Below are 27,133 nucleotides of genomic sequence, written 5' to 3'. Positions count from 1 at the left end.
CTCCCACATGTATTTATACCAGTGTTGGCTCTGCAGATGTCTGTGGGAAAGAAATAGAGATTTTAATCTGTCTGGTGCACCACCAGCTCAGCTGCAGTTGGGATTCAGTGGACAGACTCTTTATTGCTGGTGGACTTAAAACTATGAGATGAACACAGTTTTATCTCCAAAATCTGGACAGAGGGGTAAAATAGCTTCCCTGCTGTTTCTTGGTACCAGAGAGAACTAAAACAACTGGATCCTTCCCAGGGAATTCACTACTTACTGCTCATCTCTGCCATCATGCAGGAGCTGTTTGGAAGGGACAGGAATGACTTGTAGCAAAGGCTTCAGATGAGGCTTAGTGACTGTCCCCCTCTTTCACACTAATCACACTTCAATTAAAAGGATCACTACAGTTTTGGGCAAAATGTTTCCATCCTCTGCTGGCTTTCTATTGCTTGGCTCCAGGCAAAATGTTCAACTTTTGTGCCTCAGTTTCCCCAATACTTAAACAGGAGTAATAAAACCTCTGCTGGAGGTATCAATTGGTAGTTGTATAAGAGGTTGCAAAGGAAAGCACTACAAGAACCAGAGATCATCAATAAAGTACCCAACACTGCCACCAATGCTTCAGCAAACCACCAGCCCACTTGACCCCTAGAGCCAGATGCGCAACACTAGCTCAGAAAGCCAAAAATCAGGAAGAAGCTGCCAGGTTCTTCATATTCATAAGCTTTTTAATAAAGCTCAACAAAATTTGGAGTCATGTTCTCTGCTGTTGCACTTGCCCTTTTGCACAGCGGGAAAGTCATAAATATTTCAGGGGAAGAGTCCAGAAAATTTGCAAGACTGGTCCTAGCCTTTTACAGCATTAATGAGCAGGCCATTAATACTTAATGAAGCAGCTGCTGGTGATCTCAGAGGTAAAGGCAAGAGGAGAACAGTAGCATTTGCCCATTCACTACAATGTGATAACATGAAGGAATGGCTTGATCCTTCTATCAAATTCTTCCCATCACAGCAAGACCCAGCAGCTGATCACAGGACTTCCAGCAGAACCACACACAACCCCCTGCCCCACTGCTGTCATCCAGCAGGGATGGAGGCTGCTGGAAGTGGTCTGAACCAACTGTCCTGATGCTCTGTGCACATCTGAGGGACTGCAAAGGTTTCAGTGATGTGTCTTAAATACAAGACTAATTTCTAAACAATCAGGTAGGACCAAGTAATGCCTATGTGCAGGTGTGTGCGGGCACTCCATAGCCACACATATGTAAAAATGCCAATAGAAAGAGAGGCGTTTGAGGCCTTTTAAAAATCTCAACTGTTTGTTCAAAGCTGCACTTTGAAGGCCAAATTCCCAATACAACTCAGCAGCCATCTTTAAAGAACAACTTCTGATTTCAGCCTCAGATGCAGCAAGAACTTTGGTGAAAAGGTATTTTTGCTGTACTTACTCTTTTGTGTACCTGAACTGACATACCTTGGCTGTATCTTTGTAGACAGGAAAGCACCTTGCAGACAAGAAGTCACTTTTTGGTAAATCTGCTTGCCAGGAGCTTTACCAAGGAAGGGCACCACTGGCCAGGTTGCTGAGTGCAACTGCAGTCCTGCAGCCCTTTTGTTTTGCCTCTCAAAATAAAAGGGCATGGCAAGAAGAATTGGGTAAAAGTTTGGACGCTGCCAAACTCTAATTTCCTTCATTTTATCCCTGCCAGTATCACTGATTTTTAAAGGATTACTGAGGTTTGTTTCCATCTTCCTCCACATTCATGTGTATGTGGGTCTATCAATCCCCGCACAGTAACTTCCTAGTGGTCTAATGAAAACAGGGAAGTTGTGGAGAGACCCTCCATCGTTTGTGCTCTGGAGAGTGGCCAGTGTGACCCAGTGCACGCAGGAATTCAACACCACGAATCAAACACACTAAAAGCGGTTTGTGTCAGTCCTGCTGGCCCCAGGAATAATCAGTCTCCTGGATTTCAGCTCACATCACATCTGGCTTGTCACAGATTAAGCCTTTTCTGTGGTTTTCTAATGGGGTCTGCACAAAAAGCGAGTATTGATAGCGGAGAGGCTCCCTGAAGACCCCCAGATGGATAGGGACAGCCAGACCCACCTTCTTCAACAGCAAACTGAGCTGGGTTGCCATGCAATCTGAGTATCTCCCTTTTATGTAAGTGTCCTTAGCACAGAGTGCAGAAGTGCAGAAGTTCATCTGTTCCAGCCGTTCAGGACTGGCAGTCAAGAGCTTTGCATTCAAATGGAAGAGAAAAAGGAAAAGAAAAGCTTAATCTCAAAGTTACAGTCTTAATTCCACCCTCCAAACCAGAGATGTTTTAGTAGTGCAGGAGTCAAAGGCAACTGCAGCACGGGACCCTTTGTTAAATAATTTACTACAATTTGCCTAATCTATCCTTCAGGTTCTCACTGAAGAGACAAAAAATATCCCCATCAACACCCCACTCTCACCTAAGCAATGAGCTTCCTACAGCACCTCCTGGGATAATCCTCTACTTTTTAACAAAACTGGTCCTTGACTTTTCTCACCTTCAAACATGACTGCCTGCTGCTCTCAATGCAGATCAAAGGCGACCTTAGTAGATCCTTACTGTGCTAAGACATAAAATAAATTTATTAAGTTAAATTTCAAGTAATGACGTTATTCTGTAATTTTACTAAAAACTATCATTTGCCAAACATTCTCTGGAAAATAATTACTACTCAGACTTAATAATAAAGTACATAATTAGCAATGAATGTATACTGCATTTTTTTAAAATCTATAGCATGTAATGCTCCCTCATGCTTTGAGTGGGGAGTGTCTTAAAGTGATCATAAACACTGATTTAAAGACTTTAATACCTTGAACTAATTTAAATCATATTAAGGATGACACGTCACATAGGAAGAACCCTACCGAATTCAGATGTGTGTTGGGCTGTTCCTCACTCACACCATCTATTTTGCATAATTTAAGAACAAGTATTTTAAAATAGCAGACAAGTAAAAAAAAAAAACTTTAATGACCAGAAAAACCTACCCAACCTCAAATGTTTCTTAATCAACTTCCTATTAGCTGCCTGTTTCATTTAAAAAAGAAGGAAAAAAAAAAGTTGACATTTTACCTTCTCCTCCAGCAAAACTTAATGCTAACTATGTGTTACATTTTCTGTTTCCAGTCCTTTGAGAAGTTATTTTTTACTGATTTTACAAGACAGCAAAGGGACATGGGCCATTCATGCACTAGCCAAAAATTTGTCAAGCTGCAACCCCAAACAAGCAAAGTGGCCACAGCAGAAGCTGAAGAATATTCCAAATTGAGTATATGTCAGCTGCAAAGACCAATACTAAAGGGTTGCAAATCACAGGCCTCTTCCACTGCTGTGCAGACCAGCAATCACAAATTTGAGCAGGAGAAGGGTGTCTCAGCCAACCTGTGCCAGAAGCTCAGTGTGGAACTCATCTGGGAGATGCTGCAGCAGGGCCTAGATACACAAGCCAAGCAGTGACCTTGCAACACACAGTAGCAGCCTCCACCCTGAGACTCAGTAAAAGGATCAGGACAAGAGAGAAGGAACAAATAAAACCCCTACTTACACAGGGATGAGCAAAATACAGGCAGATTAAAAAAAATAACTAAAGCATGTTAGATGAAAACATGAACCAGTGAAAGTGGTTCTATGCTTGTGCCAGTGAGAGGCAAATAGGAAAGGATGCCTTGAGTTCAAGGCAGATAACTGAAAAATACAATCAAATTCCTACTGTGGCTGCAGAAATCAATACAGAGAGGAAACTCAGGTATGAATTCAGGTTTCCTGTGCAAATACACTATTCAAAATGCATCAAACTACAACTCACACCACTCCACACAACTCATCTCAAAGCTAAAAGCATGGCAGAGCCCAGGTGATAATTCCCATCCCTCTTGCTGTCTGCTACCATCTGTAAGTAAAGCAGCCTGCAAACAGCCACAAGTCCTTTGCCACACAGTACTGCATACCATTTACATCACCACCAATTCTGGGATGCAGCTTGTGTTAAATACCCAGAATCTGCTTGCAAAGTGCCTTGCACATTTTTCCCATTCAATAGCACATTTCAAAGCAGATCCCTGTCTCCATCAAACACCACAACAGCCCTTTGCCCACAGATGGAAAGGTACTCTCCTTGTCCTGTGAGTATCCTGCCACAGCAAGCTCCTTGTTGGGATGGGAATGGAGCCCTCCAAAAAATGTCAGGGTGGGAAAAGACTGGTAAGGGAAGAGGTGAAGGAAGAGGGTATCACAAAGAAATTAAAAATGCAAACCATGTGCTCAACAATGATCTTCCTCCTGAATTGAGCACAGGGTGCAGACAGGGATTTGTGTACATTATTTTTTAATTTAGAAGAACCTTATATTTAAGTCCCTCAGAATTTTTGTGGGAGATTTGTAGAGGGCTCAGCACAGAACTGGAGCCAGCTGGCAAAGGGTGTTTGGTGCCTGCTCACCCTTTGCACCCTAGAGCAGTAGACCCTGAGGATGAAAGCACTCACCCTTGAGCACTTTGTGGTGAGAACAAGACCATTCACTGCTCACCAAGAGGCAAGAACAGCAAGGAAAAAGCAGTTCAGATTTCAGGAGATTAATTTTAAGTCCACCAACTCCGTGCTCTGATTTGCTGCTGGAGAAGAGATGGGGCTGGAGCTAAGATCATTCCTATGTACAAGCTCTTTTCAGCATAAATAATATACTGTGACACTCCTCTCCTGACTTGGACATGTACTGAGTGCTCGCATGCCCTCCTGGATCATCACACAGAGGGTAAACACATAAAAATAAGGTTGATAAGGCTAAGATCCAGGATAAGAGGACAAACAAACAGAATCCAAGGCACTTCAAGTATATTTAGGGTTGAAAGCAAAATCCTTCAGAGAGCTAAGATTTTTTTTTTCCCTTTATCTGATTAAGTGCAGCTCTTGAAACTTGTGTTTGCCTTGAGCAGTATTTCTCAAACCACCTCACTCCCCTGACATCACCAAGGTAAACAGACAAGATGCCAACAGATACTCAGAGGAGGGGCATCCTGTGAAAACTATTTTAGCAATAGTGAAATTGTGAGGATGCTCTAAAGAGACACCAATTTAAAAGTAGTAAAGAAAACAGTTCACTCCAAACACATCATTCTTTCTTGTCACTCCAATTGTTTTAAAACACATGTAGAGCCAACTCCTCTCTTATGCTGAAGAATCCTGGACAGGCAGAGAGAAGTAGAGGCTTCTTTAGGCAGCACTTTACTCTGAATTTATTCATCACCATTTATACTCTGAATTTATTCATCATAATTTACACCTGGAAGCTTCCTACCTGCCATAGTCGGGCAAAATCCTGCAGGTCCTCAGTGGCCACCAGCCACTGTCCTCAGCAGCCTGGCATGGGCACGATGCATTTGCCAACTCTTCCATGCAGCAACCCCTGGCACTTTCCCTGGTTTGAAAACCCCACGTGAAGCTTTTTCAGCATCATCAGCCAGCTTTTTCAGCTGGTTTCTCAAAGAGAACTAAACCTAGCCCTCAAAAAGGTCACATAGTGGAGCTGATAGCTTCCTGGCAAGATACTTGTACCCGAGCACAGGTTGGGAGGACCTGTGCCTTAGGTTAAAGCCTGGGTAAAGGGGCTACTGTCTCACAAAACAAAACAGAACAAAACAAAACAAAACAAAACAAAACAAAACAAAACAAAACAAAACAAAACAAAAAAGGATGCGAGGCCCTAAGACACGAGAAACAGATCCCAAAAATCTGCAACTGCAAGGTCGTGACTCCTGGTCTCCTGGTACTGTATTTATTACTTGATGGTAATAAAGCAGCATCATAATGGTGACAGGCTGCAAGAGATGACATGGGGATGCCAGACAGTAAATACATGAGTGATAAAGGACTCTGTAACTACCTTTGGCTGAGCAAAAGGAGGGCACTGGTGTACGGGTCCCATGGGTGGGAGCAGTGACAGTCATGTGGACTTCCAGCCAGGCAGCCAAGTGCTTTCCCTGGGAGGGAGCTGAGCACTCAAACAACTTCCTGGCCTTTCAATCACATGGAAATTAACACTCTTCACAGAAGATGAGGAAAGGGAATCTCTTTGGAAAAATGCAGAAAAAAACAACTTCAGGGGAAATGAGGATTCTTTGGGATAACCCCATCTTCCACAATTTTCAAGAAAGCTTCCAAAGCCCGGAAGACAACTACCAAAGCCTTTAACAGCAGTGTGCTCCCAGCATATCATTTAAATAAATCAGTTTCTGGAGAGACAAAAGACAAGGAAAAATTCCCTGTGGTGCCTGACGGTTTGTGCTCAAGAGGATGCTGAAAAAAAATACCCCACAACAAGACATATTTGCTTTTGAGGTAGGTGGTAGGAAGAGGGGAGGGGAAGGAATATCCCCAGAAACACTTGAGGCCAGAACCATCAAGACTTTCCTTCATTTTGTGTGAAAGTGAATCAGCAGTGCTCTGCCAGCCCGGCAGCAAAGTGTGGAGATGCTGCCGCTGTCTGCTTCGTACTGGCTTTCACTGGCATGAGGGGAGGCAAAAAGCTCCCTGCACCACTTCCCAGGCCACCATCCTGGCACACTGAAATTCTACAAAACTTAACTGCTTCCAACTGGTATCCTCTTGGACTTTTGTCTTGCTAGTAGGATTTAAGAGAAAGAACAAGTATTTTCCCACTTCTGCTATCTACGTGAAGTGCAACATAAAGTAACTGAAGCTAATAAACATGAAATTAGGTTGAGAAACTTAAAAAATATATGTCCAAAACTTAGAGTGAGAAAAGGGAACACATACAAGAAAGGCAACAGAAGGGGCACGGAGATCTTGAGACATACTGGTATTTTATTAAATTCCTCTAAGAATGCCTTCAGCAGCAGCCCAGAACCTGCTTTTTTGGGTGGTATTCAAAAAAAAAAAAAAACCCAAAAAAACAAAAACCAACCAACCAAACCACAAATAACAAGATTCTACTTGAAAAGAAAGGAGCCACATTCTTCACTATACAGTTTTGCTCACAGGAGTTCTTCCTCCACTCTACTTCCTCCATCAAACTGGACAAGAGGCTAAGTAATACTGAATCTGAGGCTTCCTTAGTTATGGTCACTGACTCAAAAGAAGCAAGAAAATCTCTCTCCATTTGTCTGCGGGTGAAGGGGGTTTTGTTTATTTTAAGCTCCAGTGAATGAAATATGCAGTTTTAGCACTTATTAAAAATTATGGGAACAACATACAATCAACTACAAAAGAGAAGCCAAAACAAACAGGTAATTTGAGGTTGCAAGTTTAAAAAAATATTTAGTATTTAAGAGGGGAAATAAGGTCAGGACAGGAAGAATGGGGAGGAAAAAAGAGAAGGAAAATCCAAGATTTCAGGCCTCTAATAGGCTCAATAAATAAATGAAAAGCAGTGCAAGATGTTCCCATCCCACCCAAACCACTGCTCACATGAAATTAATCGTCCCCTCCACCAGTGCCAACTGGGACCACACTGCAAATCACAGTATCAAAATGCTACATATTAAAAGCTGACACTAAAGATTTATATCTCTACATGTCACTTAATAAAACAGGGAGAGAAGTAGAGGGCTGTTTCTCTGCAAAGCCAAAGCTAAGGGTTTGCTAAGTGGAGTAACACAAGGCAAGTAGCTTTGCTTTTCGTCTTGCAACATTTTTCCAGGAAAGAAGACGAATTTCAGGCTGTGGAAGTTTACCAAGTGAACTGAAAGCCACCATTGAGGAAACTCTGTGACTTGCACAGAGCTATTTGCATTTGCCAGGATGTGCCCATTCCTGCGATCCAGAGCCTCCACTGCCTGCACCTGCAGGAGGGGCTGCACTCCAGCAGTAACAAGGGTTTCCCAGAGCACACACCCAGAGCTGAACAAGCACATGACAGCAGGCATGTCTGCATGGGCACATCTCACATCAGGTCTGTACCACCAAAGCTTGCCGTGCGTGAACGGGCTGTTACACCAGCAAAGGGACATTACTGCCAGTGTCACATACTGAGACAGGGCTGGGACGATAAACCCACCATCAGCACATTCACCCAAGGAGAAAGTTCTTGATGTGCTTGTGGGATGCTGACCAGACCAAAGCACGCGGTACCCTGCCTAATGAGATATTAAACATACACAGTCTCACTTGTTACCAAAGCCTGTAGCGATGGGCCAAGGAGCGATGGTTTTAAACTGAAAGAGTGTAGGTTTAGATTGGACATCAGGAAACAATTTAAAGATCCCTTTCAACCCTCAGGCTGGGCAATTCCAGACAAAGGCAGCACGAGGCAGAGGCCTACAGGACTTCAGAGTTTTTGAACCATGCAGACAGAAACTGCATCCAAGGCTGAGCCTGGACCGTTTACCCTGTAGTCTGTGTGGGTGGGAGTTGTGGAGATCTGCAAATTCCTCCCAATAAGCCTATAATAGTTTGAGAGGCAAGCAAGTGGTGAGCAGGCTCCAGTTTGCTAGATCAGGTCCCTGCTGGACAACAGCGTGGAGAAAATACAAACTGCACAGGGTGCTGGAAAGGCTTATTCTCAGAGCAAAGCTGAATCCCCTGCCCCTGCCCTGCTTTCAGCACCCAGCATGTGCCTTTGCCCCCAGCCAATTCACAAAAGGTCAAAACTCACTGCAAGCTCACCCCCTGCACTCCTGATGTGAGATTTCTAACCATGCAGGTGTTCCAGATCACATTCTTCCCCATTTGCTTCCCAACCCTTCCTCCCCTGTCTCCCCTCCAGAGGGCAAATGCTTCCCTCTGCCAAACACTCATGAGACTTCCCACCACCAGCCCCACGCAGAGCACTGCCCACTGCAGGCCACATGCAGCCTCATCCAAAAATTCAAGGAGATATTGCACCATAATCCACCACTTCAGCTATCAGAATCTCCCTGGATGACTTTTTTGAAGTCCCCTCCTAGCTGCCAACACCTAAACCTTCTCTCCTTGCCTGTGTCGTTGTCTCTCTGCTCACTAACAAAACCAAGCCATCTGAGCCTTCTGCAGTGCTAAATACACAAAATCATTTCACACCTCTCCCTCAGTTTCACCAGCAGACTCACAATACTGGTCATTCTACATAAACTCAGCTTATGGAAAATTCAATTTTCACTGTAGGAACTGGTTTGGGGTCCCACAGTTCCGAAAAAAGCTTGCCAAATGCAGTCTTATTTTCAAACTCCCAACATTTTTACAACAACCCCAAGTGCTAATTTTTAAAACCAAAAGAACCAACCAAAAAAACCCTCTGCCTTGCAAAGGCATGGTGGTTCTGGGGAGAGGGCTGGCTTGGTGATTTCTGAACTGTCTCTGGAAAGCAAGGCTGGAATTGAACACTGTTCCCTTCATCTTCCAAGCACCCAACTTATTTTATTTCCATTTTGCTGCACCTTCACAAACCAAACTCTCAAATATTACGCCATGTGAAAAGCATTTAAATCATTCTGGAAATCAGCAGCTCTTTCAGCTTTTCAGAAAAAAATCCCAACTTATTGTTACCCTGGGACTGAACTGTATCATTACATCCTGTAAACTTCAGATCTATTTTTGCAGGATTGATAAAATAAACTAACCACAAATATTAGTTCTAGCTGATGTGACACATGTAAACACACCCTGACAGAAGACCAGCAATAATCATAATGGCTTTAAGTTAAAGCCTTTATAGATTATTTTAGTGCCAACTTTTGTTTAGTACTTACTCTTAGTATGAACAAATAGCATCATGTAGATGTGCAGTAACCTTTAGGGAAAGAACACACTTGCTGAATTACCCTTACAACTGAAACAAAGTCAAACTACAATTACACTTCATGTGAAATGTAAATGCAGCTTTACCTGACAGCCATGCTGAAATCTCAGGGAATTCAGCTGTGACACTGCATGTCTCTGAACAAATTCTAATTAAAATACTCTAGTTATTTTCAGTGGACTCCTTAAGTGGACACAAAAAAAAATAATTTAGACATGGATCCAAACATCCTAACCAGAAGACACTCCAAATAGCATTTCTGAGGATCATCCAAGTTAGGGCAAAACAAAAAGAAATAAAACCTGAAGATGTCACGCATGCAAATACAGTGATGTCACGTCTGGCATTAAAATCTTTGTCTTTTACGAGGATCAGCAAAACCTGCTGTGCTCTCATTCCAGCCTGGAGCAGTTTGAAACTGGTTTGAAAATGCAAAAAGAAGCCAGTAACTTTACTGTATTTAATGTTGGCTTTTTTTGACTTTTAATAAAAAACACAATAAAACTTCCCCCTCCCCACATGAAAAAACACTACAAACTTGGGCTGTTTCATATAACGGACTATTCATTCTACAGATATTGACTAGAAATTGCTGATTTTAACTAGAGTAAAAAAGGAAAAAAGTGGAATTTTGAGAGAAAGAGATTGGAAGGAGCGTGCTACTTTCAAACACTGACTGCAGGAAGAGTCCTGTGTGACAAAACTCTGACAGCTGAACTCCTGGGGTGGACAGACAGGAAAAATGTCATTTTACAAAGGCGAGTAATCACAAGGTCTTTGGGCTAATGACTGAGCTATAAACACCTATCCAGGCTTTTTGGCACTTAGTTTATCACAGATACAAGAAGAGAGGACAAACATGGGAGAACTCTCTCGGCCACTGCTTTCTGTAGAAGCTTGAGGGGATAAACATGCTTATGGGGCCAAAGTAAAATAAGGACCAGCCAATTCTTAGCATTTACATTCTTCCCAACTGCTGGCCAGTACCTAGTTCTCCCTAATCCAGAAATCAATCTGCACTTCTGTTTCAAAGAACTGCTGAGTTCATACAACATCCTGAAGCCACATCTACATTAGAAAGGCTTCACCGCTACAGAAATATATTATCCTGGCAAAGCACTCTGGTCACAGATACCTCTTAAACAATACTATTGCTCATCTACTGGTCTAATAAAACCACGTCAGCACACACCACTCCTAATACACATGCCATTTCCCAGTAAGGCTGCATGAATGAGGTCTCTGCTAGAGACATCAGACGTCCTCTAGTTACATCTGTGCCTTCACGACCCAGCCCCGGCCAGGAGGGAAAAACCGCGCACAAAGTTTGATCTGTAGTTTAAAAATAAAAGGCACCTCATTGACAGCCTTGTGCTGTGACCCTGCGCTGTCAGCCGTGCAGCTTCTCACGGCAATGTACACTCTGCCACTCTCGCCCGCTGCTCCCCGCGCTGCTGCTGCGGGACCCGGCAGGCAGGAGCTGCTGATGCCCAGCAATCCTGATCACCAGGTCCTCTTCCCACCCAGCCAGGAGTCCTGCTCTTCCTTCCCATTCCTACTTCTTGGGATGTTTTCTCCCCTTTTGCTCTCTACCTTCCAATCCAAAACTTTTGCTGAGTTCCCCTGCACGGCAGGACCCTCGCAAGTTCACAGGGTTTCCAAGGAGCACCTGCCCCAAGAAAGGATGGGGAGCCGCCATCGGAGAGGTGCTTGGGCAGCCAAGGGGGAGGAAATCAGAGCCATGCTCCGCCTCCCCGGCCGTCTCCCTCCGGAGGGATTCTCAGGCTCTGAACTAACTGAAGTGCTCAGGAAAGAGCTGGGTATACGGATACCCCAAAGTCAGACACAGGTACTTCCCTGTATAATTTCCAAGTTATATTCCTAACAAAGGGGCGGGGGGGGGGGGGGGAAGAATCAGTATCCCTCCCTGTCGCCTTCATCCCAGAGGGAGAGAGAGAAGGGGGGGAAAAAAAAGAAGACGGTTCTGTGATGTCTTTGGAAATAGGCTAAAACAAACGGGAAAGTCACCCTTCATTTAAGGAAAAAAAAAAAGTGGATGCAACGCGACAAAGCCCGAATTTCCCCACATCTCCTGATTTTGGACAAAATAAAATGCCACGGGAAGGCAAAGCCTTTCGCCGAGGGTGGAGGAGGGATGGAGCGGGGCGCCCGGCTCTGCCCCGCCGTGGTCCCGGCTCAGTGCCGCCGCTACGCCTCGCCGCTCCCCGCAGTTACCGGCAGCGAGACCCGCGCCACGACCACGGCGTCACGAGTGGGAGGGGGGCTGCCAAAGAGGGGAGGGAGGGCAGGAGGAAGGAAAAAACATCAAAAATTAAACCAGAAGAAACCACTGCCAAGTGCGGCCGCGGGCGCGGAGCCACGCGCGGCGGCGGCGCCGGGCCCCTCCCGCGCCCCGGGGCGGCTCTGCCCCCCCGGCCCGGGAGACCGCGGCTCCTCGTCAGGGACCGCGCTGACAAAATCCCCTGCTCGCCTCTACGTAACGCCCTGTCGAAAGCGGACGCCATATTTTGTGTTGCTGATGTCGACATAGACAAACGTAGACATGTTTCACCCCCCCTCCTGCTTTTCCCCCTTCACCCAAACTTGCGATCGGGAGGCGGCGGGGAGCGGGAAAAGGGCGAGGGGAGAGAGGCTGCATGGCCAAAAATGAAAATGTAGCTAAAATAATTAAGAGCCCACCCCGAACAATCCTCCCGGCTCCCACCCCCGGCAGTCTCCCCCGCCCTCCCCCCCACCTCCCGGCCCCCGCCGAAGTCCAGGGAACCGGACAGTTTCTGGCAGGAGGAAAAGTTGGGTGCGAGCGGTCGGGGCGGGAGCGCCGGCGAGCGTCCGTGCGCAGGGAGGGGGCGGCTGGGGAGCGCCTCGCACCGGGGAAGGGGGCCCCGCCTGGGAAGTTTCCTACCTGCGCCCAGGGCGGCGGCACCGACTGTCCCGGGCGGAGCGGCACCGGGGCTCCGCTCCGCGCCGCTCCGCTCCGTGCGCCGCCCGCGGCCGCGGGACCCCGCGCCCCCCGCCCCCGCCGCGCCGGCCCGCGGGGAACACGCGCGCCCCGCCACGCGCGCACGCACCGGCCCTGCCCCGCCGCGGAAAAAAAAAAAAAAAAAAAAAAAAAAAAAAAAAGGGGGGGGAGAAAAAAAAAAAAGGAAAAAAAAAGGAGAAAAAAAAAAAAGAGCCCTCGATCGGCGGGGATCTACGCCAAACCCCACATGATCTCTGACGTCAGCCTGCGTATTTGCATACGATACCACCGCCGGCGCGGCCGCCGGGGTCCCTCGGCGCGGCGGAAAGTTGCGCACGGGGCCGCGCCCCCCCCACCGCCCGCCCGGCCCGGCCGCGCCTCCCGCGCCTCAGCACCACCAATCCTCCACGCACCCCCTGCCCCGAGCGTGGGCTCCGCCGGGCGCTCCGCTGCCCCTGTGGTGACACCGCCGGCCCGTGCCCGGCCCGGCCGGTGGCATCGCTGGTCCCCGCCGCGCTCCCCTTCCCGCTCCACGGACGGAACCACGCGGAGCCTCCCGATCGTCCAGGTGGAGCCGGGGGTCGCAGCGGGGCACCCCCCGCCCCGCCGCAGCCCCGGGCGGTGCGAGCGGTGGCGACGCCGAGGGCGATATGGACCCTTGGTAGAGGGGCTGGGAGTGAGGACCCTCGGACCAGTATCCCGTGGGCTGGACCTCCCCGTGTGGGGATGGCAGCCGCTGGACCCTCGTTCTAGGACGTGGGGACGGGACCAGCATCTCTGCATCGCATCCCTGCTGTAGAGTCGGCGGGGGCTGACCCCCGCTGTGGTCACGGCGACTGGATCCTGAGGGTCTGGATGTGGCTGTGCCGTTGCCGTGGACTGCCCCTCGGAAGCGGGGCAGATTACCTGGGGAGGTGGGAGGCACTTCGTCTTCGGCTTGTGATACAGGTTTTCCAAGCCACAGTCTTTTGGGTGGGTTTCAGGCGGTGGGTTTTTTTTTTTTTTTGTTGCTTTGAAGAAGGTGGTGTGTATTTCCAAGGGATGCTACCGCAATCTCTGCTTCTCTGCTGCAACGCAGGAATCTTTTCCCCAATTTAAAACTGCCGTTGAACTCTTTGCCTTTCTTCCAAAGAGATGTAGACAGATAGGACCCAGGCTATTTTCTGTTTACTTCAATTAATTCATTAAAAGAAATAATTTACCGGTTGTATCTTGCTGCTAGATTGCAGATCTTCCAACAAGTCCTGGCTAATAACACTTAAGAGTAGCATAATCTCACTGTAACTTCAGGGATGTGCTATCTAGACGTCGTATCTTTGATTAGATTCCATTAGATTAATCTTTTAATTATATGCTACAGGCTTTAAATCTCGGCTTGCTTCGGCTGTCACCCTGCCCCATGTCACCAGCAGGTTGGCCAGGCTGCAGCCCTTAACCCAGCTGAGTAACTTCGCTGGGCATCGTTTTGTTTCCCTTCCCCGTGTAGGGCTGGGGACTGGGGATGGCTCGTGTTTGAGTGTCAGACGAGGAGCTCTAAGTTACTGCAACTGAATAATCGCAGAACGTAAATATGTCAAAGCAGTGTCAAGAGATTTCTTTGCAGGGATACCCTTATCTGAGTAGGCGTGTTTTTGACTGCCTGATTGAGTATAGTCTCTCTCTGTAAGTATTTGATAAGAGGATGGATTCTTTCCTTGCTGCCACCAGCCCCGAGATTCCTGCTAACTTCACTTTCCAGATGGAGGCTGTTAGGCAGGGACAAACTTGAGCATACTCTCTGCACTTGTTAGGGACACGGAAGATGCCCCTTAAAGCTTGCCGATGCTCATCAAACTCTGGTGTTCATTCTGAAAGCTGTTGGTGGTTTTGATATTTTTAATGGAATTTTCTTTCTCTTTTAAATATTACTGAATATATTGCGTTTAACTCTTCAGTAGCTGTCCAGCCCTGAAAAGTTTCTGATTTTTTAATACTTGGGTGCAAAAAAAAAAGTTATTTTAGGGTGCAAAGATTTTCCTCCAGGATACACATTTTTTTACTGTCTTTAATTCCTTTTCTATGATCTAGAAAAAGAGATAAGCCGAAGTGTTTTAGTAAGACTACTATACTTTTGAGTATAAAATGTTCTTGAAAGGGTAGATTAATGGAAAAACAGGTGAAAAAATCATCTTCTTGCTGTTGTCCTAATTGACACGTACTTTAAGGCCCGTTTAGCTTTCTTTTTGCATTTCCAAATGCAGAAGGCTCTTTGACTGATTAGGTGATCTGGCAGCTAATGCTGCCTTTCAAGTGCAAAAAAGGGCTGTCAGTGGGAGCCAGGTGTGGGATTTCAGACCTTAAGCCCGGGTTATAACAAAGGCAGTTCTAACCTGTGGCCAGAGAGATCCCTGCACCAAGTAAGGCCCGCAGTGAGGCTTAGCCACCTTCCCCAAAATCGTGGATGGTGCCACACAAATTAGGTACTGGAAGGTCATTAAAAATGAGGCACAATTCACTGTATTTAAGATGAAGAGGATGTGGGTTTGAAATTGGAGCAATTGTTATTACTATCCTATATGAATAAACTAAGGACAACTATTTGAGCACGTGTGTGTTCAATCTTCCTGCTAGAGAAGCTGCTCACACTGTGTCATCTAACTCTAAGAATACCTGCTTGTGTCTGACTTGTCATTTTCCTACACAGAGGCACAAAATATAGTGCACAGAGATTGGTTTTATGAACCGTTTTTGACTTGGTCATCAAATTCCTCCTCTGAATCTTGAGCAGTGGGACAAACAGGCTGTGTGGCATCTCTGTCTGGATGCTGTCTTTTACGAAACTTGTAGTTGGTCGGTTAGCTCTGATTCTGTCAAATTTAATTGAAGTTAAGTGAAACGATCAAAGGTTTACTGAGGGATGGGAGAACGGTGTTTAAGATTAGAGTTTATAATTACAAAAGCCTTGATTCCTTGGGAAGTCATGCAATTAAAAAAGTATCAGTGATGAATGCAATTTGAATACTCTTACAAAGTCTCAATATTCATTTATAAAAACCTAACATTAACATGACGTGGGGTAACATAGCAAAATGGAAATTGCTTTTGCAGAACATGCAAAAGGAAATTTGCAATTTAAAATTTCTTTTGCATAAGGCCTCTCTTTTTAATTAATAGCACAATGAAAGCCACACTGATTACAAAGCACAGTGAACATGCATGCACAATTTCCCAGGAAAGTGAGGGTAGAGTACTTGCTTGCTTCAAATCTAGTGCCCTCTCTGTTCCTTCTGTGCATGGTCTCTGGGTTTAAAGTGACATCTGCTCCATAAAGCCCTCAGATGTAGTTGCAGTCTTGTCTGTGAAATAATGCCTTGGTCAGACATAATGAACTGTGTACTGATACGTAGTTTTCTTAACAGTGTGGGTATGAGTGCCTGACATACGTAGTGTCGCATACATTTCAGTCCTTTTCAGTCTAATGGTTTCTTTCTGACTGTTTAATCCTGTGAAATTGCAGGCTGAGTCAGCATTACAGATCTAATTCCCTGTCTTGGAGGTGCAGCTCTAACTTTTGAAGATACTGCATAAATATCCTAAAGGGGAATGTACATCATCTAAGAGCCACAACAGAGGCATGCAAATAAAAGAAGTGTTTTCTGTTGAGTGCATGGCTACATGTTTCTCATTTTTATGCTGGCCTAACTCTGTGAGATCAAGTGGAGTTTTGCCTAGAAGATCTAGCAGCAAACGGGTAGGTTGTGAGCTTTGGAATGTTCTCCCAGGGCAGGTGAACCAGCTCTTGGCTGGTGGGCCAAGCTACTGCCTTGGAGCTGGTTTTGGGAAGAACAAAACTCAGTTTCTGTTGCTAACTTTGCACCTTACTCCCATCTCCTCTTCCACCCCATTCTTCTAACCCTGCATGGGCATATCGATTTGCTGGCTCCCTGTTTTTAATGCCAGCTCAGTAGTGGAATCAGGCTTCTTATACAATCAGAAGGAGAAATTAAGGTAAAAACAAATGAAAAAGAAGTCAGCAGACAAACACTGCTACCTTTTTTCCCTCTCTTGTGGAGACCTTGATCTCTGCATTGATGGCAGGAAGCGGTGCTTGACTGGTGGTGTGCACATCAATGGCTGAGACACAAAGCTCTTTAGCCTGGTGGGTTTTTTTTCTCCACCTCAGCAAAACACCTTCCCAAAGCAAGCTTTCTTCTTTGCTAAAATGCTTTGTCGCTCCTATCAGTGATCTCAATCACCGGGGCGTGTGCAAATACAAGCTGAAGTAGTAAGCATCGATCAGATGTGCTGTCTGCAAAATGAGATGTTAATATGAATGCACAGAAAAGGAAAACAATATCAAAGTCTGATCCAATTATAAGGGCTGATCTTATGATTTGTAGTGCCCTTAAGCTGGGGAAAGCTGTCGGAAGGCAAGATACCTCCCCTCCTGGAAGAAGGGCTGATGGGGAAGATTAGTTGCTAAGCCTGGATGGAGAGAATCCCCTGAACACAACCTCCCTAAGCATTTGCACTCATCGCCTGAGCTTAAGATGGGTCCTGGCAAGAGGCACACAGGCATCTGTCTTTTTCTGTTTCAAAAACTCCAGGAGAGCTGATCACTTATCACGGGAACCATCTGGCTTATTCTTAGAGAGATCAACAGTTAGTCACTGAATGAACAAGGAACAAGCTGCATTGAAGTCTGCTCTCCCCATTAAATATGAGGACTCAGCCCAAGGTCTCTGAAACACCACGTGCTTTGCCTGCTGCAGGCAGAAGGGAGAGAGATTTAATTTTGCCTTGAGGTTGCTGAGCTGCTGTCATGTGGAAGAGAGCTTCTGTGGCGAGCCGGGGGACGTCGGCGTCTCTGCCGTGAGCTGTGGTGGCCATGGGGATGGGGACCCGAGGCTTTGCTTCCTCAAGGTCACCTCTGCCAGGGATGAAGAAACCCGAGGAGAGAGCAGGGCTGCACCATGGCTATCTGGAAAGCTTGACACCATCTGCTGTGCCTCCAGTGTTCACTGTTGATCTCAGTTCCCAGGTGCCAGGGCAAGAGGTGGGAATGGGTTATCGTTCTGTGCCGGTTGCTGAGGATGCAGGACAAGGCCGGCGTAGGCTGCTGTGGGTCAGTGCTGCTGGGCTGTGAAACTTAGGGAGCCAAGGTGTTTCACTCTTACCTTTGAGGAGTAAAACTCCACCTTGTCCCTGAAAGGATGCAAGCACATCTGTGTGCTATTTGTGCTTCATTAAGAAGGACTGTAGAAATAACTGAGCCAGCTCCTTGCTAAAAACTTCTGAAGCCAGGCCACTGTACTGACTTGTGTTGGGTGTTCTGATAAAGCCTTTGGCAGCCTCTGCCTGCCCTCTGCCATTCCTATCAGGTCCCTGTGAAGGGCAGCTGGCTTTGAAATGCACTGATGCACCAGGGGGCTTTGCTCACCCACCTGGGTGCCCTGGGCCTCCTGTAGCCAAGCAGGCTCCAGACTTTTTGGACTTACCAGTGACCTGACAAGCTCAGTGAACTTGGAGCAGCAGCTTGGCCTTTCTTGTGGATGACCTGTAGGTCTCACGTGAATGCTATAACCTTTGCTGAGAGTGACAGTTTGGGGATTTTTCTTCTCTTTTCAATGTTTTTTAATTTTTTTTCTATTGCTCTTGCTAATTACTAAAGCAATTTTTAAAATTTAAATGAGGGCTTCCTCCCTCACAGCCCATCTGCTGTGAAATCACAGCGCACATCCTTTGTGACACTTCAAGCATTGCCATGGCAACGTGCTGTGATGTGATCAGCCCTGAGTTATGACCTCACTGCGGGACCAGGCAGGCCAGGTTGCTTTGGCAGAAGGAATAAAAACCAACTTCTGTATTAACAAAAGTGGTATCTCAGCTACAAGCCGGTGGGATTTGTCCTGGCCTAAAAGCCAGCTTAAATCCCTTTCTGGAGCTTTTTACAGGACTTCAGTGCTAGGGCTTGGCAGGGGCATCCACTTGAGAAATCATCTATTTGTTTCCATAGAGAAAGTTACTTTCTTTGAGAAGTCTTTCCCACAGTTTATGGCACTATTTCAGTAGAAATTCTTTGAATTTTTAAGGCTTTTTTGTATTTTTTCCCTCCCTGTTTATCCATAGTGCTGAAGACCAAGCTCTTTTTCCTGTTTGGAGGCAGGTGCTGCGTGGCCAGTGGCAATGCGTACTTCAGCTGTGCTACCCGTGGCTTTGCCCTGACCCCATCCAGAAGATAACAGGGCTGGAGTGAGTAGTTTGACTTTCTGAGGCATTCATCTCTCACCTCCCTGCTGAGCCTGGCGTGAAGGGTGACAAGGCTGCAAGGCTTTGTGGACAACTGGAGTGGATTAGTGACCAAAGACTGCCCAGCAGGTGTCATATCCAATGTTATCCATTTCCAATTAACCAAAGACCTGGTTCAGAGCCCCTGGTTCAAAGTAGGGGATTATTTTAATTTTTTTTTTTCTTGTGTGACTCCTGCTGATTTTGGATCAGATTTTAACTGAGCTTGAGTCAAACTGAGCCTGCTCTTCAGGAAGCTATTTACACATGTAACTAATTCACCGAGACAGCTTGTATATTTATCTCTACTGTAGAATGTGTTTCAGAATCTGTCTTTATCCATCCATTATACAGAATACAGCATCTTTAGACTGATGGTGCAAACAGAATTGATGGGGTTCTTTGGAAATTCTAAAGGGACTGGTGATACAATTTGCCACCTCTCTGGAGACCTGGATGCTTCACAGGCAGCCTAGTTTCTCTATTTTATTTCATGCTGTTTATGAGGATTTAAACAATACATGGCTACTAAATTACATGTATTAGCTGAGAGGTGTTTTGGGAAGGGGGGGAGGGAGTAGTTCCAAGTGGCACACTCTGCAGAGAAGTATTTCACAGTATTAGACTTTCAAGTGTTAAGACTTTGTGGGCAATTTATATGATGGTATTAGCCAGGGGACCACAGTGGGTCTGTGGTGCCAAGGTCTGTGTGGTGATGGAAGAGCACACAGCCCTTGGTTGCTATAGTTCCCCTGTCCCTTATAGCAGAACTGGTACATAAGGCTTACAGTCCTCACACATCTATTCCTCCCCTGTCCCTTTCTGAACATATGCAGTCAATATAGCCCCAGTGCATTATTGATCAGGCCATTTAACTTTGCACTGATGCCTCTGCTTTACCTGTTGAGTCAGAGAGCTGGCAAATGGTTGCTGTAGTTTTGTCTTTAAGCCGTTTTGGAAAGACAGCCTCAAAGATCTCCATAATTTTTAGGCTCACAACCAAAAGGGGAACAGAGGGGGAAGGACTCAAGTGTAATAATTGTCTCCCTCCAAAACTGTCTTTAAAAATACTCCCTGGTTTAGCCTCTTTATGCCATTTTACAGCCTCCAGCAAGTTTTTACAGCTGAGCTACTTTCCAGCCCCAGAAATTGTGGTACAGCCCTTGAACTATTGAAGTGCAAATGACTTGACCGTAATCTGGGAAGATTCAAGAGAAACAGGTCAGATGTTACACTAAACACTTATGGCAACATATTTCAACAGCAGGAGGACAGAAGCAAGTTTTACCCTAGTCAGGTTTAATGTGAGAAGATAAAAATCTATTTTCTGAAGGTGAATGTTATCAGTTTACTGGTCTTTGGCTGTGCAGGCTCAAAAATAACAATCCTTCTGTAACTCTGTGTATACCAGAGTCATAAGGTTCTTATAATATTAATTTCGTAAGCTTTCCAGCACACTGATAGTATCAGCCCCTATGGTTTTCCCAATTTATTGGTGGGAAACCAGAGCTTGAGAAAACTGGAGACAAGGTCTCCAGCGGCTTTGGCTATGGCCAAGCATTCATAAAAATTAGTGCCAACACTGGGGCTCCTGGGACTTTTGGCAACCCCATGCAAGGGACTCATGGCACAGCCAGATCCCTGGAGTCTAAACCCACTGGCTTGGCTGTGCTGCACATTGTTTACCCCATTGCTGACACCAGGAGGAGGGCTTAGCTGGGCTTGCTGCAGGTTGAGGTAAATATTTATGAGATTGACCTGGATCTCAACAGTGGCAGTAGGAATTTTCTTGCTTTCACAGAAAAGTGCATCTATACCACTCTCAGAAATATAAAAGCAGTATCACTGTGCTACAGAAACAATTTGGAGTCTTTATCCTACTGGAGCTCAGCCAAGAGTTTGTATCATTTTCTTAGTAAGACACCTGCCCTTAAGTCCTCAGTGCACAGATTTTCCCTGCATGCTGGGTCAGCTCCAGGATTTTGTTTTGCTGCAAAGCCATGCTAGTAAAAGCTTCTCAAAGTTTTGGAAAGCTGGTTTTGCAAAGCTAGCTCCTGGATAACATGGTAAATTACAGGTTAGGCTATGTGTATTTACTGCAACTAAAGGGAAATGTTTTTTTTTCTGATCTTGAAAATCCCAAAAAGGCAGCTTTCTCAGTGAACAATATTTTGTCACAGTAGCCACCCTAAATGTCACCCTGGACCAGTGACAAATTTATGGTGACATTTTTCAACAGAGATGGTTAACTCATGTGCTCCCTGTAAAATACTGATTTTCCTGCACTTTGAGAGTGTCTGAAGGAAAAAAAAGATACTGTATGTAAAACCTGATTTATAAAAACAGTGTGCCTATTGCTTCAGTCTGAGTGCATTTACATTACAAGACACAAATTAAATTTAACACGATGCTGCCAACAACTGTGTTTTATCCAGGACTGAGCAGACAGGATAGAATTTAGCTTTTCAATAAATGGGTGGCATTTTATGGGGAAGCTTGAAAAAGGTGGAGGGGGGGCATACTAACAGAATAAGAGATAAAGGTGTACACCTTTATAAAGGCATGGATATTCATTTTGCTGCCTATGAACTGTAAATTAGCATCTGGTTTCAGAAAGATACTTTCCAATATTAAAAGAGATGAAGGAACCCTTTGTCCCAATACAGTGAATTTATTTGCAAGAGTTTTTGGAATTCAGTAATAGAAGGAAAAATAAATGTGGATTTTCTATATGTTTTCCTTAATGCTCTAATATTGGTACAGACCCTTCAGAGAAATGCTGGGATTAATTGTCTGGAGGTGAGGTGGGAGAGGGATTAATTCCTGTCCAGGTCCTATTCACTGCTTTTACTTATGTCTTAACACATTAATGAAATACATTTAAAAATAATTAGTATGCTAAGGATGGTGTGATGGATACCAAATTTGATACATAGTGGCACAAATGAAGATTAATATTAGTCATATCTGTATGATTTAATGAAGGATATAATGCCACCTGCTATGTGGTGGAATCAAATTACTATTTTTTGGTTGTTTTTGACTAATTCTGGAAAGAAAATGAATTTGAACTAAGCTAATTTCCCTTTAATGTCTTAGATTTGTAATTAAAGATTCACATGTTGCAGTTAAACATAAATACTATGTAAATTCACACAGGAGAGTCCTGTGATGTTAACCCACCATTCTCCCAGAGGATACAGCACCCAGCATCTTCTAGCTGGGATTAGTAGTAGTTTCATTTTCTTCTTCTCTGCGAACTTGCAAGACATCCCCATACATTTCCCTGCTTTTTTACAGGTATAAAAGAACATCCCTTGGAGGCCATGTCTTGGGCTGTTATTCACAGAGCAGTGCCAGAAGGAGATGTATATTCGCACACTTAGAGTGTGGCACTTGCTGGCACCAGTGCAGGGCCACGCTGGGTTGGGACATCTCTTTGGTGGCTGCTTCCCCAGCATCTCTCAAGCCAGGGATGGCATGTGACTCCCAAGAGGGAGCAGGGATGCTTGGGGTAGGAGTCTCTGCTGGAAGCAGACCACAAGTGGCATCAATAGAAGCCATTAAAACCCAAGCTGTGGCTTGGATCTGTTGCCACTGTGGACCTTTCTGAGTTTTTGGCTAATGGGTTGCTTTGCAGCTCAGGATGGCCAGTGTAGCCAGAGCTGCTGTGCTGGAGTGTGCTGTGCCTCCTTGCTGTGTCTAAAGGCTGCATGGCCTAAGTGCTGGATGGCACATTGTATATGGCAGACTGGCAAGCAGCGGTAACAAAATGATTTTGTCCCCCAACAAAGTTAATTGAATGAGATTTAGTGTTGCTAAGAGATTTGGACTGCATCCCTCAAACTTCAGGAGATTAGGCTGCCAAGCAGGAGGCACTGCAGAGGGGCTGGCACCATGCCAGTAAACAAAGCTTTATCAGGATGATATGTTAATATTTGTGTGTACTGTAAAATTAAAAAAAAAAAAAAAGGGAGGGGCAGAGTGGTGGACTGCCTCATCTGCTACTCTGGCATAGAAATTCCCATTGAAACTGATGGTAACATGCTAATGTTTCTGCAAAAATGTGATTTCAAAACAGCTTGGTTGCAATGGAAAACAGATGCCTAATGCAGTCCACCTTCATCTGTGGTCCTAGCAGATCTTACATGGGAAAATATTTGTCTTATGAGAAGGCCCACAGGCCTCAGTTGACATCAGAGTTGAGTTTGGTGAGGGGCTTTTTTGGGATGCAGCAATGCTGGCTCAGCAGGGTGTGGATGGATACAGGATTTCACTGCCTGGGCACCAAGCTGGCCACGCGTGGGTTCACCATCACTGGAAAACTGTGTGACCATGTGAGTGTAAGACTGCCCTTGAGGTGGCAAATCATGACAAAAAGCTCAGCCTACAGGAAAAACAACTGAACCAACTGATAAGAAATGCAGGCATTGGTGACTCTTGGTTTCTTTCATCTGACACAATATGGACAGGGAAAATCCCAGGAGCACTGCAGTGGAACTTGGAGGCTGAGAAGCTGCTCCTGAATTTCATCTGAACTTTGGATGATTAAAACATCAAAGCTGGTGCCAAAATGTATTTTTTCTGAATTGCTGGAAAGAACTTAATGGGAGAAGATGATAGAGTAGATGCTGAAAGAAAGAAAACAGGATGGTCAGGAGGGAATTCCCTGTTGGCTTAGCTAGTGCTGTGTGCCATGGTTAGAAGAAATGTTTTCTGGATGTGGATGTGTGTGAGATGTTTGAGAAGGCCCCGGGCAGTACTCCTGCCTGGTTCTGACTTGCTTACTGCTAATAGGTTTTCACCCTGGGGATTTGGGGGAAGTGGATCTGAGTGTGCTGGGTGCTGGAAACCCACATGGGTGGAGTGTGGAGTGGGATGGATGGGTGTGGAGTGTCACCACTTCAGTGACAGCTAACCTGAGTCTTATCAGAATCTGTAGTGATATTTTCATCTGAGGACCACTGCAAATGTGGTACATCTGGTGACCATAGCATCAAAGTGTAACATGGACTTCTTTCACCATATGAAAACTGAAGGATCTGCATAGGTGTTGGGAGAAAGGGGAAGACCTTGGGGTTTCACAAGATAAAGGACAGCCCAGCCCAAAGAGCTTAACAGTTTTAGCTACTGTTGTAACACAGTAGACAGGTAAAGCCTGGGCTGTCCAGACCACACTTTTCCTTCTCTTCCAACTTACTGCCTGCTTTCTTAAGCACTTTGCCTAAAAATGCTGGTCCCAGTGAGGCAAAATGGCAAATATCTCATTGGCTCCAGTGGGACAGGTGCTATTTCTCAGCTACAATGACACATTAGCCCTCTTCACTGGCTAAACTCTGAACATACACATTCAGAAGTCACATAAAGACAACACAGAGGTCACAGGAAATCCTCATTTCTGATATAAAGAACAGCCTATAGGCTGACACAGCTAATCTTTAGATCACTGACAGGAAGAGTAAGGCTTGGGAGCCTTATGTAGCTCAGCCCAGATACAAGTTCAAGTCCAGCCTGATTAAATGCTGTCCTCTGTCTCTACAACACAGATCAGATGTGTCTGCATGGGTTTTATTAGACAAGTTTTACACCTACAAGATGTTTCCTCTTTGCCACCCCCTCACCTGCCAGCACTGGGGTGAGGTACAAGTGGGACATTTGTGCTGTTTCTATAGCCTGCAAGCCTGCCCAATCCCTGAAAGATCCAGATTCCAGGAGAAGGGATGAGGTATGCATCAAGCATTTATTGGCTTGGCAGCTGATAGCTGGGTGAAGAGAGATACTTGTGTATGTCCTGTTATCTGGCTCTGGGAATAAGGTGATGATTCACTCCAAGTGCTTTGTCACAGCTCCACATCAGAAGGGAACTATACAGAAAAGTTATCTCAGGACTATCTTGACTTTTTCAGATTTGAATAATTATATTGATCCAATTGGTTTTAAGTTTTATATTTCTTTACTGAGGCTTTTCCATCTCAATAGTCAGTTGTTTGCACAGAAAAACTCCCACTTCATATTATTTTTTATTGCCCTAGGCAATAAAATGTGTCTAATTTTTTCTGTATCCCAGAAATGCTCTTTCCAGCATTTTGGGAGGATTCAGCTGGAGTGCTGACCTGCCCTCTCGAGTGCTCAGGAAACACAGAGGCTTGCACAGAGCAGCACTCTGCTGGCATACAACAACAGGAACTAGGAAGCCTAAAGCTAAACTCAAATTCATCCTGGTGGAAACTTTATTATAGTGGATGAACTATATCACTGAAGAAAAGCTGGATTTATCTCCAAACACCACATCTCCTAACTCCATAGGAGTTCAAATGAGCTAATCCTAGCAACTTTAAATGATGTAAGGCAACTTCCAGTCCAAAAGCCTTTTCTCCTGTCAGTTTTCTCCTGTGACTTTTCTCCATTTGTGTGTCTTTCCATGCTCAATTGGCATCAGCAACAGAGAGGGAGGAAAATAATCACTACAGCAATCACTGCCAGGGCAAAAAGGGAAGTGTGCAGCTTTTTTTTGTAACATCCAGATAGGGAAAAACTATGAGCACAAACTTGTGTGCTGAGCTTAATCTTTACATTCCTTCTAGTAAGCACTGATGTTGTATTTAAAAAATTAATCTTAATTGATGAAAACAGGCCTTATATTAAAAATATTAAAATTACATTGAAACTATTTTCTCTGGTTTAAGAAACACCAGCAGAAAATTCTTTGTTCATATTTTTCTTTTTTCTCTGGGTTGCAAGGATTGATTTATGTGTTCAAGTAAAATGCTGGTACTGAGACCATCACCAGGGCAGGCCCCTTGAAATAGCAGCTCTTCATTTCTCTCCTCTGTATTTAGCTGGAAAGGTGCTCCTTGGGCACACAGGGAGCTTCTCACTGACAGCCTCCTTCTGCTGGGGCTTCAGGAGATGATGGAATGAGGAGGAATGGAGAAGCTAAACCTCCTGCTCCTCTGGTTTTAATGTCATTTATGAAGAAAATATGGGAAATTCTTAGTTTCACATTTCGATCTCATTTCCCATTCGGCAGCTCAGTACAGATGTGTATTTTCCAAGCCATCTGATATGTTTGGATAATGAAAGCCTGTTAGGTCTTTTGGGGAAAAGCTGATATACATTTGCCAACATTTTTGTAGATGTTTTCCAAGCACAGTTTTCCAGCTGAACCCCAGAGGGTGGGCAGGCTGGGAGCTGGTAGAGGGCTGTGTGCTTATTTTTATTCATTTTTAATGTGCTTAAAAAAAGAAAGAAAACTATGTCCTTTCTTTGTGACCAACGTCTCTAAAATGATACAATTCTGGGAATTTTTGTACTGAAGGCTTTCTAATAAAATCTTAATTCATATATTTTAACCTAGTTTTCTGTTTTTCTGCCAAAACATTGAAAAAGTTGCACTCTCTTTCCCATGCATGAAATGATGAGAGATTCTCACATGCTCTGAGTCAGGAAAAGCAAATTCAAATCCTATACTATGTTTTTTGGAAAGCCCTTAGAGCTGTCAGTTCCCATGGGAAGCACCCAGGACATGATCTACAGTGCATTTTGGGCCACCTTGCCGACCTACTGTGAAATGGTTATTTCGCCAAGGAGATGTACTCTGGTCCTCTGTGCTGCATGTTTGCTTCCCACTCCCTTCTGCCATTCTGAGTACTTCTACTCTTTCTCTGAGAAATAGCCTTTCCTTCTGAAACTGATCCTTGTCCTTTCAAGTATCTTCTCTTCCTTTGTTTTCAGTTGTTCTACAGAATAAAATAGAGGAATGTAAATTTCTCCTTCATCTTTTCTACCTTCTTTCTTATGATATGTTCTCCCACCAAAAGGACAAGCTCTTCATGAGCTGGAGATCTTGCATGCAAGGCTTTGCATGGATCCAGTGCACGTGGATCTAGAAATCAGTGTGTCCAAGTGAATCCAGGACTCAGCACACACTGATTTTTCAAGACTAAGACTGAAGACACCATTGCTTTATAAAGCTGTGTACAGTGAGACCCACTAGAGGACTCTCACTGGCCTCAGATGTCAAGTGCAAACTTCAGCTTCGTCACAGTAAAGAAAATTACATAAAAGCAGGTATCTGTTCCCCAAAAAGTGGCTTTGTTTTGCTGTTAATGTGTGAGCT

General features: G+C 45.0%; 1 protein-coding gene and 1 long non-coding RNA gene across 2 annotated transcripts in view; both read right to left on the bottom strand.

The window, feature by feature from the left end:
• Positions 1–12,776, bottom strand: part of ZHX2 (zinc fingers and homeoboxes 2) — a 74,140-nt gene extending 61,364 nt beyond the window's left edge. The window contains exon 1 of the mRNA XM_053947071.1: positions 12,691–12,776. The gene's annotated coding sequence lies outside the window, so the exon portion shown is untranslated. The remainder of the gene's footprint in view (positions 1–12,690) is intronic.
• A 4,717-nt stretch (positions 12,777–17,493) lies between these two features.
• LOC128791139 (uncharacterized) lies at positions 17,494–18,253 on the bottom strand. The gene is made up of 2 exons (XR_008431991.1): positions 17,904–18,253; positions 17,494–17,813 (listed from the first exon to the last, which is right to left on the bottom strand). It is a non-coding gene; the product is annotated as an uncharacterized LOC128791139 (long non-coding RNA).
• Between the last annotated feature and the right edge of the window lie 8,880 nt (positions 18,254–27,133).

The sequence above is a fragment of the Vidua chalybeata genome, chromosome 1 (assembly GCF_026979565.1).
Source record: "Vidua chalybeata isolate OUT-0048 chromosome 1, bVidCha1 merged haplotype, whole genome shotgun sequence".
NCBI lineage: Eukaryota > Metazoa > Chordata > Aves > Passeriformes > Viduidae > Vidua > Vidua chalybeata.
This window is presented reverse-complemented; position numbering and strand designations above follow the sequence as displayed.